The 15957-nt window shown below is 31.4% G+C and overlaps 1 long non-coding RNA gene across 1 annotated transcript; it reads right to left on the bottom strand.

Annotated features, from left to right (window-relative positions):
- Positions 1-1061: 1061 nt before the first annotated feature.
- Positions 1062-6132, bottom strand: LOC139515604 (uncharacterized). The gene is made up of 3 exons (XR_011662810.1): positions 5972-6132; positions 4249-4319; positions 1062-2461 (listed from the first exon to the last, which is right to left on the bottom strand). It is a non-coding gene; the product is annotated as an uncharacterized lncRNA (long non-coding RNA).
- Positions 6133-15957: the final 9825 nt, after the last annotated feature.

The raw sequence follows: 15957 nt of genomic DNA, 5'->3' as shown, positions 1-15957 counted from the left end.
GACTGAATTAAAGCAGACACATATAATTGTATTATATGTCTCTGATTAAAGTATACAACTGTGCGTATTTTCTGATAAAGTCATGGCGATTTTAAGATGCACAGTTTTCTCTGCTTTAAAAAGCTTCACAATGCTTCAGTCTGTTTGAACTTGTTGACCTGGAACTTATCAATCATTTGTAATATTAATTATTTGGAAAACAAAAGTGCCTGGAATGGAGTATTTTTTAATCAACAGCATTGTCCTATATTAGTTATAAATAAAGTTGAATTATTTGATTCGCTGTTTTACGTCATGCCGGCTAACAAATTGAAAACTGTACCTATACGCCTTAATTTTTCTATGAGAAAACCATGCAGATGGTGCTCCATGCAAAGTTGTTTGATTTTGATGAAACTTTGCTGACATGTTCAGGTTGACCTCATATGAAAGTCATGCAAGTTTGAAGCCCTTACACTGCTGGTAACCATGGCAACGATAGGGATTTAGGGTATTTTCGAGTTTATTTATAAATGCATTTACTGAAATGCATAGATTTCATAAATTTCTCAAATAGAAATAAATACTATAATACTTCTGAGTGTTTTTAATACTTTAATAGCACAGATAGGATGTGTATGAAGTCTAAATCACATAATTTTATTAAACATAATGATATATATAGAAAATAAGGGTGTGGCAAAACAAATAAAATGATAAAAAATATGGCCTTTTCATCTAATCACACTAAAACAGACACTACAGCCCAAAAGTCGCTTTAATTTACCCTAAATTTCAGAAATGCTTTGCATTTTCTTTGGTTCAAAATATTTTGAAGGGATTTCGGTTGCAAATTAATTTTATAGATTTTATTGATCATTTAGATAGCCTCCCCCCCCTTTTTTTTTGTATTTTCGCAATAAATTGAGCAAAGTCATTCAAAAATAAATACTTGAATTATACAGATTGTAACATGCAATATAGGTAAATCAAATAGAAAATTCAAAGTGAAATGGATTTTTGTGTCACAAACAATAGTAAGCATAAGGCTTAAAAAAGGGGGGGGGAGCTGCCAAAGACAATTTTTTTTTGGTATTTTTTTTTATTCCAAATTCCTTTAGTACACTTGTCCCTATTACTTTAAAGAGTAAAATCCATTCATTTCTTTCTAGTAATCCCATTTTTGGTTATTGCAGCTTGCTAATTACTAAAGTTGTATTCTGGTTACTGAAAAATGATATGAAATTCAATTTTAAGTTCATCATATTGAAAAATCTTAAGTATTGACATTCAGAAGTTGTGTCTGACAGGTAGACAAAATTAAGACAGGTTGCAACCTTTTACTTGCATGCTGGTTACCATATAAGTCATTTTGATCATGAGTACCTGAGACAGTGTGGATAAAATCTGAATTTCTATTGTACAAAGGGAGATAATCCAATAAAAATGCTGATTTTTAAAACCTTAAAATTGCATGTACATATTAATTTAAACTAACATACACTTCATCAATTTAATAAAATATAAACATATCTCTATTTGGTTATCTGGAGAGAGAGTTAATAGTGCATTTGAACATATACTCTTGGTTTGCTTTTGTTGTAGTACTTTCTAAAATTCTCCTAAAAAAAGGTCTAAATTTATAAATTCTCTTTTAGCATTGAAACATTTTTAAATATCTCAATCTGTATAAATGATCATAAATGTTATTATTTTTTATAGCATTAGTATTATATTTAACAATCAATGAAGATGATACAATAACACTAAATGGTGCTTACATGCAAGAATAAGATTATTATAAACATACATAAAAGTTAATTCTAATTGACTTAGCAGCACAAGACAATTGTTGCATTAGGTATAGAATTTAGGGAAGTATTAAATTGTTTCCATACTATCTTATAAGAATTTACATACATGTAACTACATGAACTATGAAAGGTAATTTACTAATAATTCAATGAATAAAACTAGTTAGTCAATCTAAGAAACAATTTCTGACAAATGAAAATATTATTATGTTGATCAAATGGCCAAGTACATTTGTAATCTTCTTGATTGTCTTCAATACTGATGACCTTTTAATACAGAAGTAATTTTAGACTTCTTCTTCGCTGATGAGAAAGCCTTGCTGATGGTGAGACAGTGAGAACATTCTATTTCCTAGCAAATATCTCTCTCTTCTCATTTGTGTTGCAACTGTGTGTTGACTTGGTGGTTTTCAAGACTTCAGCGAGATTCACATTGCCGTTTTTTTTTCCTTTTTTTCAAAGCATATGAGTTCCATTTCAATTTATTTTTATTTGAGCTTGCAATTTTTAACATTAACAGGAAAAATCAAAGACAGATCAGAGCCTTATTCAAGTATCAGTAATATTATCTAAGTTTTTCTTCATCATAAACATGTTTATCAACAAAAATGTGTCTCAGCAATCAGTCTTCTTTCATGAACTCCAGTTATTTTTGGATCACCAAATGTCTGTAAAAAATAATAAGAAAACAATTGTTATACATTAAATGATTGAAATTTCCTAAAAAGAAATTACTTATTAACTTTGTCTTAGTGTAAAATGTGTTTCGATTATCACAACTCTGACATTCCAGTACATAGAATGAGAAATAAAGTTTACTAGCTAAAAATGGACCTAAATTTGATTTTTTTCTTATTCCAAGCTGCAGCAAACTTAATTTTAATGAAGTTAATTTTGCAGATTTCATCTTGTATTTATGACGTTATGACAATACAAAAATAAGGAGATGAGTATTGATTGCAAATGAGACAAATATCCACAAAAGTTCAAATGAAATGAATGTAATGCCTCTGTACAACCTTCAACAATGAGAATAAAACAGCTCAAGGGTACATTCTATTACAAATGCAGAAATTGCACCTTCATCAGGTTGGGAGGGCGGCACTATATAGACACTACATTCAAACTTGATTCACACGATACAGTTCAGAATTTGGATTGTGATGAATTTTTAGACACATCATACATGTAGGTTTCTGACACAGAATAAATGTGGTAAAAGAACTGATGATTTTGAAATTGGACTTGTGCCAATATCCAAAATCTAAAGTTTAAAAGACATGATTAGATTTATCATATCAAAGAACCCCATATATGCAATTTTTAATGAATTTAAACAAAGTTAAAGTTTGGACCCCAATTTGAAGCAACTTGAAAACTGAGCCCAAATCATAAATCTAAACATGCTAAATGCATGATAACATTTAGCATAGAAAAAAAAACTTCAATAATATTTTAATAAACTAACAAAGGTTTTTTTGCCCCCATGATCTTTTTTGCAATTTGAAAATGAATATTAAAAATCTAAACATATAAGAAGTATTTAACCCAAAAAAGTACAATACACCGTTTAATTTTGCATAATATCAAAGAACACCAATTATTCAATTGTTTTATGAAATCAACTTTAACTTTGGACCCTTTTGACCCTATAGCTGATATAGACCAATTTAAAAACAAGCCAAAACATTTGAAATTGGTAAAACAATAAGCATTGGAAACAAATATATAATTAATTTTACAGCTAATTTCCTAAGGCATGTAAATCTAAGACTTCGGTTAGCTTGCATGGTTTGTTTGTATATTGTACAACTGCAATTGACATAACATCTAATCAAATTTAAAAGTACTCCATAAAGGTTCAAATATGCCTATATTTATTGTTTGAAGATATCAACCTTAATTACAAAGCTTGAATCAATATTTATACAAACAGAGCAAGCGAACCTACCAAAGTTTTACTCTACACGCATTAGGAAAATAGCTGTAATAATGAAAAAGTTTTTTTTTTTAAATGAAAACTACAAATGTAGTCTTCAGGTTTACCGTTATAAATGCATGTATACTATATATATAAATGAGGATCTCAGTGTCAAGCTCACTCAGACAAGAAAACATATTTTTTTCTAGGTTTAATTCTTATAAAGAGAACAATTCCAACAATGAGTAATGAAAATTTTGTTGTGTAAACTGTACTGATATGGCCCTTAATTGATCATAAAAAAATTATTTGAGTGTTCTGTGTGTTATGTTTACTTTTTGTTCACCAGATTGTTAAAATTGAAGGGTTAATCTAATTTATTGATTATTTATCATGTTTTTACAATAATAAATGTAACTGGTGAATTTCCAATTTCTATATATGATTATATTTCACAAATAATGCCACAACACAGGTCTTATTTGCTGTCTTAGTTTAGTAGACATTTTTTTATCAATTATATCATATATTTACCTATGTGATCTCCTATCATATCTGCTTTCATTTTAACATTATTTTTGTGCTTTTCCATCTTCAACATTAACCTGTTGATAAGAAATAAAATATTGTATATTTGTACATTTGCATGATCAGTACAGTGAGTTACATCTACATGTACATTGTACATTAAGTTGGCTTAACATAATATGCATTGGTTCATTGAAAAAAAAAGTTTTGTAGATATGATAATTAATTTGTGTAAATGTCATAAATGCTATGATATCAATCACATCATCAAGTAATTCATTTCTTCCATATTGTTATTTTGAATTTGTTTTATCTGAGTAATCTGTAATGTTATAATTTCATGTTGCCCCTTCTGGGCCCTTTAATTTGGAATACATTTGTAAGCATATTCTATTCAGATTCTATTTTATTAACGATAGAAGTAAAGACATGTACAAGTTCTCTTTCCATGTTTATAACTGTGATACATGACCTGCACTAAGGAAATGTAAAGAAAAAGTCTCACAGTAACCAATTTTTAGAGAGAAAAAAAAACAGCTCATAATTGTAAAACATTTTTTTGAGATTGAGAACCATATATTGTATCAATCTAGCTGCATTGTACAATGTACATGTAGTACTGGTAAATAAATGAATAAAGACAGGAAATTCACAACTCTTTGGGAGCTATATTGTGACTTTAACAGTGCTTAATCAAAACCTGTCACAAAAATCTTTAGGGTAGGGATAAAAATAAAGGTAGGTAAGGGTAGTGCAGTTAACACACATACTTTTTAGTTGGCATAAATGTACAGTAGTTTTCATATGTTTATGTAATTTATACGTGTTTCTCATTTCTCCTTTTTTTATATATAAATTAGACCATTGATTTTCCTGTTCGCAGGTTTTAACACTAGTAATTTAGGGGTCCTTTATCATGTTTATAGCTTGTTGTTCCGTGTGAGCCAAGGCTCTGTGTTGAAGGCCGTACATTGACCTATAATGGTTTACTTTAATAAATTGCTATTTGGATGGATAGTTGTCTCATTCGCACTCATACCACATCTTCCTATATCTATCTACTGAATGTTTTCTATTTCAATGGGTTGCATTTAAAAAAAAAAGGGATATGAAGCAACCATTATTTTTAAATTAGGAGAAAAAAAAACAGAGTCAATGGACTCTACCCGTTATTGACAATTTGTCAAACAAACTCAGGGCGAACAGACCTGATACCGGAGGGCTTTGTAATACACCTTATCGCTATTTGTCCGCCATTGCTGGAAATCACACAGGTTCCCGTAAAATTTTGACGTCATAAAACAAAATGTCTGACGCCACAATGGAAAAGTGATTGTTGTTGACGTCAAAAGTTCAAGCGGACGGGTCAGCCGGGAATAGCGATAAGGTGTATAGAATATATATTTTATCATGATTCTTGAGAGACTGAGAGAGAAAAAAGTTTTTCTATTAAAATTTAGAAGGCAAACACATAAATCTTTTAGTTTTAGAAGAATTTTAAATCATTATAAATGTATGTCAATGAAAATTAAATCAGTGTTTGCTTCAAGAAAATTATGTAAATACCCCCCCCCCCCCCCCCCCCCCCCCCCTTTTTTTCCCCAAAGAGAAATGGTCTATGCTCTTTTTCCGATATTTATGTTTTGAATCAGATGTGATGTTTCTACAGTAGGTCTTTTTATGGTGTCAAATTGCTTTTTCTAACCACAAAAAAAAATAACAAACTTACCAGAACCAACTGAAACTGAAAGTTTTGCTTTTGAAATTTCCGTTGCTAGATTTGGAAGGGTCATGAAAGGATGGCAGCAACTCATTTTGTCTTCTTGTCTACTGCAATCCAACTCCTGTCCATGTTTGCAGCATATGCATTTTAAAATGTGAGTCTGAAACCTAGACTATCTGATCAGAATCAGACTTATCCCAGTGGAAGTGGGAATGTCTTTGCCACATGGTTTGCTATGTCTTTGTTACACTCTTTCAAAGTGTCATTTTTTAACCATAGAACTATTAGATGTACTTAATACTTTACTAGGAACCCAAAATCAGCTGAAAATTCCACAACCCCTTTCATATTTTTTTTTTGATTTTGCATGGTTTTCTCGTAGACATCCATTTTAAAAGTCCAGATTTTTAGTATTCGTATTGTCATCTTAAAAAGTCAGGCATACTGATTAAAATACTACAATAGGGAACAATGTGACAATGGTTGAATTTAGTAGTGTCAACCCTGTAGTTATGACCCGTGTATATAGCAAAATCCTAAATACACCGTATGGTGGTGCGCCTGTTAGATGCGGAACGTACAGATAAGGTAATAGGTAACAGGTGAACATACTGATTAAAATACTACAATAGGGAACAATGTGACAATGGTTGAATGTAGTAGTGTTACCCTGTGGTTTTAACCCGTTTATATATCAAAATCCTAAATACACCGTATGATGGTGCGCCTGTTAGGTGCGGAACGTACAGATAAGGTAATAGGTAACAGGTGAATATACTATTGGTATCGGTATCGGATTCGACCCGGAACTTGTTAATTATTGGCAATATTAATTATGTGGACAACAAAGGGGTCTGGAGTGGTGTAATTTTTAATCAACACCAATGTCCTATATTAGCTATATATAAAGTTGAATTCCTTGATTTGCCGTTTTTACCTGATGAAAGCTGACAAATTGGACCTCGTTATTTTAGTATTATAGAAGATACCAGGCATTATTAGTGATAGTGTTGCAATAAAAACAACAAATTATATGCATAAACTTGGAAAACACTTTAAAATAGACTAAATCTCTCATACAAATACTCTCTTCTGTAAGTTTTTAATTTAATGCAGTGTCAAAGAACCATGTTTTTTTACAAGTTAGTTCCTTAAACTATAATTATTCAAATGCTGTAATGAAGTTGAAAAGAAAACAGTTTCAGAAAGGTCCTGTAATCACGGGTGTCATTCGGTTTATCGAGAGAAATGATCGCGAAAGAATATCTAACGGCGGTCAAGTATTGACAGACGATCGTGAAAGTTCTGGTAACGGATCGTGAAAGACATTTAATGTACATTCTAGTTCAGAATCTTTGAAAAAATCGCTTAATTTTCAAAACGCGGAAAAAATCCGAACAAAAAAATATGTCTGTCAAAATGGTTTAACTTCCTCAACATAACTGTGAAAGAAGATAAAGAAAATATGAAGTATTTTTTGAAAAAACACAAAAGGCGCAATGCGTGTCTATGAAATTAATTACAAATAACACGCTTTTTGTACCTATAATGGTCATATTTCAGAATATCATGATATATTTGAAATTTGTTCCTTGGTGTATCTGATAGTACAGTAAAATTAAAGTATGTTCTTTCCTTAAAAGCGTTAATTTGTTTATGAAAATCTTGCATTTGTTGAATTTCCATCAAACTTGATCGTGAAAGATCAGGCAACGTATTATTTTGATCGTGAAAGAAAATGCGTGACCAGACTTAATACTAGTAATCAGAAATCAGTATTTATTTTACCATTTGATAAACCTGCAACTGGTTGAATCCTGTAACTATTTTGATAAGGATGAACATTAAAGCTGTTATTTTTTTTTCTATTCAACACTTTACCTCGAAAGTTAAAAAATAAACAACAACTAAAAACGTGTCTAAATAAGTGTGAAAGATTCAACTCTGTGAATCGGTCTAGTGCAATTCAGGCAGACCGACACTATTTAGCCAATAATAAGGATATGCAACGTTTAAACCAAAATGTTATCCATCAAACAAAAAATTACAGCAAAAACGGCATCTTTCATGTGTAATTTGAGATTGAACGATAACCAACATTTTGTGCAACAGTACTTTAACTATATACTACAGACTGTAGAATACCAGATCGCAAATGCTGTAATGTCTGCTTTACTTATGATAGTATATTTGTTTAACGTCTATAATATCAAGGGTTTTACTAGAAGTGTCAAATGCGCTTAAGATTGTCATTGGTTCATAAAAAGAGGTCAAGGTCAGATGAACCATGCCATACAGATCTCTACAAATATCCCGTACACCAAATAAATGTGTTCCGATCCTTACAGTGCCTTAGAAACTGACAAATGTAAAAGTTATGCTTGGCCAATTAATTCGGAACATAAGGTCAAAATTATATGAACCCTGACCGACAGCCAGACATAGACATCTTAATATTATCATTCAATATATCAAATACAATTGACATCACCATTGTCATATATGAAACATGCAGATAGACATGTATACCAAACACGAAATACCTTGGCGCTATATAATTCAGGTATATATCCAAAAGGACAAACAACATAAAACAAACATTGCCGAATGATGCATGATAATGAGTTCGATGTTAGTTGAAACCTTCCAGAAGTCGAAAATGTACACCTTACAATCATAACAACAACACTGGATTGTTTTTTCGGCGTTTTGTCACCCATTGTCTTTTATTATTGCCGTATTGTTATTTCTTTTTCTTTTCATTTTCTGAAAATATTAATACTTTGAAATGCTTAAACCTATTGAGGATGTTGAACTATCTAGCTTTTCTCAATACCAATAACAAATATTAATTATCATATAATTGAAGAATAATTTCGTTTTTGATGCGTTTTGTTATTTGATTTTGCCATGTGATTATGGACTTTCCCAATTGATCTTCCTCTAAGTTCAGTATTTTTGTGATTTTACTTTTTGAACGTCTTCGTAGCATCAGATCTTTCACGATCCTTTTCACGATCTTCAAAAATGCGGTACGTCATCTTTCACGATCCGAAAAATCAATTTTGTGTAAATAGTTCTTTATTTACCAAGTTTCAGATTATATTTATACAAAATAACTATGAGAACCATTTGTTTAATTCAAATAGAATGCCCTTACTCGGATAAAAGTAGTTTATCTAGTCGAATTTGTGAAAAAAATCGTGTTTGTTTACATTTTTTATGTCATTGAAATGTCGAGAAGCAATCTGCCTTTTGTTGTTTTGTAAAAACTATGTACTTTTGAAATTGGATATTCTCACATACTGATCATAATGTTAAACCATTTTGACAGACAGTTTTATTTTGTCGTAAATTTGTCTGTGTAATTAATTAAATTAGAATATTTACTGATCTTTCATATATCCTCTCGATTAAATGTCTTTCACGATCCGTTACCAGAACTTTCACGATCGTCTTTCAATACTTGACCGCCGTTAGATATTCTTTCACGATCATTTCTCTCGATAAACCGAATGACACCCGTGGTAATAGGGGAACTAGGCTTGGATGAAGGCGGAAAATTTGAAATATCACTGAAAATGGGGATCAACTAGATAAGGACAGAAATTTTAACTGGTCAACTAGGGAGCCCCTAAAAAATTAACGCAATGGTTAGCAAACTAATGGCGTAACCAGTCAGGGTGGGTACAGTCGGCCGTTGACCCAATGGTTCCTGCTATCCATCCGGCATATTTCTTGTTTGCCGTTCTGCCGGGAGGAATTTTCGAGATTTTCCAAAAAGTTTCATCTCCCTACATAGACCCGCGGAAAATCTAGCAGCGGGTGGCCTCGGGTCTTATGACGAGCAGCAGGGGGGATATAGCCTTCCGACAATTTTCATATAAGGGGTGCCACTGACTGCCCCAAGAGAGTGCCCGCTACATACATGCTTCAGTGATTCCATATGTATTCGACCAAATGTTCCCAATGAAAGGAGGGGGTAGGCCCTCAGGGCACCCTGGATCCGAATAAGGTAGCACTATCTTAACATTAGTAATAGGCATTGGATTACTGAAATTTGAGAAATAACGATTATCTTTATTGATTTTTAGCAGCAAATAAAAAATATTGACAATATGTTAACTTTACACAGGATAACGTTTAAAAATTATATACATGTACAAATAATTTGATTTTCACTGAAAGCCCATTACAGAAAGATGTTTCTCAAAATATTATACTGTCTTTCTTTTAACAAACAAAAATAAGATTATACTATGAAACAGGACTCAATGTTTATAACATATTATACATGTGACTTTGTGTCTGTGACTTTCTGTCTGTGACTTTCTGTCCTACATTAAAGCTATAGTAAAGGATCCTACAAATTAATGTAAGATACAGTCACAGAAATTAATAATATTTATAAGTACGTCTGAGCCAGTGACAACTCTACAACAGATGTATCCATCGGATCACCAGCAGTGATGGTGATACATGGCTGTGTACATTATCTATATACAACTCGTCTAAACATCAACCCAACAATGTTAGATTTGTAAATTTGCTTTCGCAAATTTTTTACCAGACACAAGTTGTTTCCTTTTTCCTTTTTCCTTTTTCGATATTCAAATTTTGAAAAATATTACAAGTCCAAACTGAATTTTTTTTTTCCCTCAAAATTTTTTTTTTCCTGAAATTAATTTTTTTTTTCAAATTTTTTTTCACAAAATTTTTTTTCTTCAAAATTTTTTTTCCTCAAAAATATTTTCCTCAAATTTTTTTTTCCTCATTTTTTTCGTTTCCTTAATCGTTTTCTATTTCCTTTTTCGATTTTCATTTCCTTATTCGTTTTCTATTTCCTTTTTCGATTTTCATTTCCTTATTCTGTTTCTATTTCCTTTTTCGATTTTCATTTCCTTATTCTGTTTCTATTTCCTTTTTCAATTTCATTTCCTGATTTGTTTTCTATTTCCTTTTTCGATTTTCATTTCCTTATTCGGTTTCTATTTCCTTTTTTGATTTTCATTTCCTTATTCGGTTTCTTTTTCCTTATTCGGTTTCTATTTCCTTATTCGATTTTCATTTCCTTATTCGGTTTCAATTTCCTTTTTCGATTTTCATTTCCTTATTCGATTTCTATTTCCTTTTTCGATTTTCATTTCCTTATTCGTTTTCTATTTCCTTTTTTGATTTTCATTTCCTTTTTCGGTTTCTATTTCCTTTTTTGATTTTCATTTCCTTATTCGGTTTCTTTTTCCTTATTCCGTTTCTATTTCCTTTTTCAATTTTCATTTCCTTATTCGGTTTCTTTTTCCTTATTCGGTTTCCATTTCTTTATTTGATTTTCATTTCCTTATTCGGTTTCTTTTTCCTTATTCAATTTTCATTTCCTTATTCGGTTTCTTTTTCCTTTTTCAATTTTCATTTCCTTATTCAGTTTCTATTTCCTTATTCGATTTTCATTTCCTTATTCGGTTTCCTTTTTCCTTTTTCGATATTCAAATTTTGAAAATATTACCAGTCCAAACTGAATTTTTTTTTTCCCTCAAAAATTTTTTCACAAATTTTTTTTTCCTAAAATTTTTTTTTTCAAATGTTTTTTTCACAAAATTTTTTTTCCTCAAAATTTTTTTTTCCTCAAAAATATTTTCCTCAAATTTTTTTTTCCTCATTTTTTTTCGTTTTCTTATTCGTTTTCTATTTCCTTTTTCGATTTTCATTTTCTTATTCGGTTTCTATTTCCTTTTTCGATTTCATTTCCTTATTCGTTTTCTATTTCCCTTTTTGATTTTCATTTCCTTATTCGGTTTCTTTTTCCTTATTCAGTTTATATTTCCTTATTCGATTTTCATTTCCTTATTCGGTTTCTATTTCCTTTTTCGATTTTCATTTCCTTATTCGTTTTCTATTTCCTTTTTCGATTTTCATTTCCTTATTCGGTTTCTTTTTCGTTATTCGGTTTCTATTTCCTTATTTGATTTTCATTTCCTTATTCGGTTTCTATTTCCTTTTTCGATTTTCATTTCCTTATTCAGTTTCTATTTCCTTTTTAGATTTTCATTTTCTTATTTGTTTTTTATTTCCTTTTCGATTTTCATTTCCTTATTCGGTTTCTTTTTCCTTATTCGGTTTCTATTTCCTTTTTCAATTTTCTTTTCCTTATTCGGTTTCTTTTTCCTTATTCAGTTTCCATTTCCTTATTCGATTTTCATTTCCTTATTCGGTTTCTTTTTCCTTATTCAATTTTCATTTCCTTATTCGGTTTCTTTTTCCTTTTTCAATTTTCATTTCCTTATTCAGTTTCTATTTCCTTATTCGATTTTCATTTCCTTATTCAGTTTCTATTTCCTTTTTCGATTTTCATTTTCTTATTCGTTTTCTATTTCCTTTTTCGATTTTCATTTCCTTATTCGGTTTCTTTTTCCTAATTCGGTTTCTATTTCCTTATTCGATTTTCATTTCCCTTCGGTTTCTATTTCCTTTTTCGATTTTCATTTCCTTATTCGGTTTCTATTTCCTATTTTGATTTTCATTTCCTTATTCGGTTTCTTTTTTCCTTATTCGGTTTCTATTTCCTTTTTCGATTTTCATTTCCTTATTCGGTTTCTTTTTCCTTATTCGATTTTCATTTCCTTATTCGGTTTCTTTTTCCTTATAAGATTTTCATTTCCTTATTCGGTTTCTTTTTCCTTTTTCCTTTTTCATTTCCTTTTTCGGTTTCTATTTCCTTATTTGATTTTCATTTCCTTTTTTCATTTCTGTTTCCTTATTCGGTTTCTTTTTCCTTATTCGAAAATCATTTCCTTATCTGGTTTCAGTTTCCGTATTCGGTTTCTTTTTCAATACGGTGGTCAGACGGTCCCGGATCCCAGAAAAATATTTAAGTGGGAAATAGCTTGTGTCAATCCCTTTCAAAGGTATTGACAGAAGCTATTTCCCACTGAAATATTTCTTGGGGATCCGGGCCCGTCTGGCCACCACAGAGCTCGGTTCAAAGGTGACCCTTAACGTAATTTTTCGTATTAACCACACATTCGGTACTACTCGGCATATCCCTACATCAAAGTTCTGAACCGGACCTAGCTCATTTCAAAGGTATTGACCTAGGCTATTTCCCACTTAGATATTTTTCTGAGATCCTGGCCCGTCTGGCCACCACAGAGGTTCAAAGTTGCTCTTTAACATAAATACAATACCCAGAACCCAAGTTCCTTTTTAATCACGTGTGTATCTACATCCATTTGGTATAAGTTTTATATATTACAGAGTCTATTATTTCGTCAAATTTAGGACATTGAAAGACCGGGGGTCTCAACATCATTTAAGCGGTCCTAAGCGGTAGGTTTTCACTGTACATTTCTTTTTTGGCTTTTCATAAATATTTCTATTTATATTTCTAAATGTCACTGGAGTGATCGGTATTTGTTTTTGTTTTATATATCATATATTAAATTACATCTTTGATGAATCTTTGATGTCGTTTTATTGATAAAATTCTATACTACATAAAGACAAATATTCAACTTATATAAGGGCTTAAATTCGAGGTCAACGAGAATTAACGACAGCTTGAAGGGGTCATAAAACGATTTGCAGTAGTCTATTCCATTATTGAAATTAAGCTATTTCTCAATGTTCACGCGTATTTCGATATTAAGTCCGTCGGTACTCCTCTAATATGCGATGCGGAACACATTGACTATATACCTTTTGTTCCATTCTTAATAAGCATTCGAGTGATGTATAAGCTAAGGTTTATCTGTACTTACGGGCTGAAGGGTCACAGCAGTCCATTTCATTATTCAAAATATCCATTTCATTATTAAAAATTTGCTATTTCTTAATTTTCACGCGTATTTTTGTATTTAGGCCTCTGCAATCCAGCTAATTGTCATTACGGCACATATCGTTTATTCTCAATGTATTCCTCTATCAATAAGCTTTAATTTGGTGTATATTTTTTTTCCTGAATTAGGAGCTGACGGGTTGCAGCAGTCCGTTCCATTATTCCAAATAAGCTAGTTCTCAATGTTCACGCGTATTTCGATATTAATATATAAAAAAGAAGATGCGGTATGATTGCCAATGAGACAATTATCCACAAAAGACCAAAAAGACACAGACAGTAACAACTATAGGTCACCGTACGGCCTTCAACAATGAGCAAAGCCCACACCGCACAGTCAACTATAATAGGCCCCGATTAGACAATGTAAAACAATTCAAACGAGAAAACTAACGGCCTTATTTATGTAAAAAAAAATGAACGAAAAACAAATATGTAACACATAAACAAACGACAACCACTGAATTACAGGCTCCTGACTTGGGACAGGCACATACTTAAATGTCCGTCGGTACTCCTCTAATATGCGTTGCGAAACATATTGACTATATACCTTTTGTTCCATTCTTAGTAAGTTTTCGAATGAGTTATAAGGTTTATCTGCAATAACGGGCTGAAGGGTCACAGCAGTCCATTCCATTATTCAAAATATCCATGTCATTATTCAAAATTGGCTATTTCTTAATTTTTCACGCGTGTTTTGGTATTTAGGTCCACCGTAACCCCTCTAATGGTCATTGCTGCACAATCAACTTGTTATATCTTTAATCAGAGGATGAAAAATAGCAAAGGTCCAGGGGAAATAAAAAAAGACAACATAGAGTATTTTGATATATATGTGGTTAAGGTTGTCCATACATGGAATTAGTATGGCGTTCATTATCACTGAACTAGTATATATTTGTTTAGGGGCCAGCTGAAGGACGCCTCCGGGTGCGGGAATTTCCCGCTACATTGAAGACCTGTTGGTGACCTTCTGCTGTTGTTTTTTTTTCTATGGTCGGGTTGTTGTCTCTTTGGCACATTCTCCATTTCCATTCTCAATTTTAATTTCTGTTAAAAATAGTTAAGGAAAAGCCATTAGTTTATCCTCCTGAACTAAATAGAATTTCTAAATAAATAAAATAAAAGATTTACAGAGTGTTTTTATTTTTTTCTTATAATAATTTGATTGTTCGTTTGATAACACCAAAATGACGAATTTAGAAATACGGAACTTAGCTATAGTGTCAGTTATTTTTATTTTTTTTTATTTTTATTTCACTCTTCCCAGCTCCAACTTGAATAATGAAACCTAAACTATTTCATTTACATTGAATAGTGAATAGTGAACTATTCCATTATTCATTATTAAATTTTGAATAATGAAAAATGAATAATGGACGTACTTCAGCGCGGTAAAAATGACATGTATGATGGATTTTTTTTCTGTGCTCGGTAAAAAGACCACCTACATAATGTAACTACTAGTACTTTACAGATCTATGGACAAATCGACAGGCAGGACGGAACACACTTGGTTAATCATATATACATACCATATAAAACTTCATTTTTGAGGGATTATATATATATATATATATATACAACCTCTAGTAACTTACTCTGGCTGTATTTCACTTTAAATGTGTCTCGTTTTATATTAATGTATAAGTAAAATTGTCGGGCAATCTATGACAGATTTGTTAGTCTTTCTTTGTCAGCTGTTCATATTAAATTGTTCGTATTGCCTCAAATCTGTGTGTCTTCTATGCCACGTACAACTGTGACGATATTGACTTACAATTCTGCTCAAACCGGTGCTAGGGCTGTCTTGCAACTTTTATTGAGACGAGAATGATTTCTCTGTGTTGAAGATCTCACTGTATTTTGTCAAGATGAAGAACAGCAATAAAGTCTTAGACGCTGTTTCTTTGCTGCAAATTTATTTTGTATATGTCTTGATTTTGGTGTCGGGCAAACTTAGGTAAGAAAACGGAAACGAAAAATTCAGTATTTTTTTTTATTTGTTAAGGCGCATAACCCTAGAATGGTATAAATGACGCCATCAAAATCAAATGTGATATGTATTTTGTTGTAATACGGATTGTGTATAAGTTTCATAACATTTTGTTGAGGCAAACTCGAGATAAAAGAACGAAAACTAATTTCTTGACGTACA

Source organism: Mytilus edulis, chromosome 3 (assembly GCF_963676685.1).
Source record: "Mytilus edulis chromosome 3, xbMytEdul2.2, whole genome shotgun sequence".
In the NCBI taxonomy this organism is placed as follows: Eukaryota; Metazoa; Mollusca; class Bivalvia; order Mytilida; family Mytilidae; genus Mytilus; species Mytilus edulis.
Note: the sequence above shows the minus strand (reverse complement) of the source record. Positions and strands in the feature narration are given on the sequence as shown.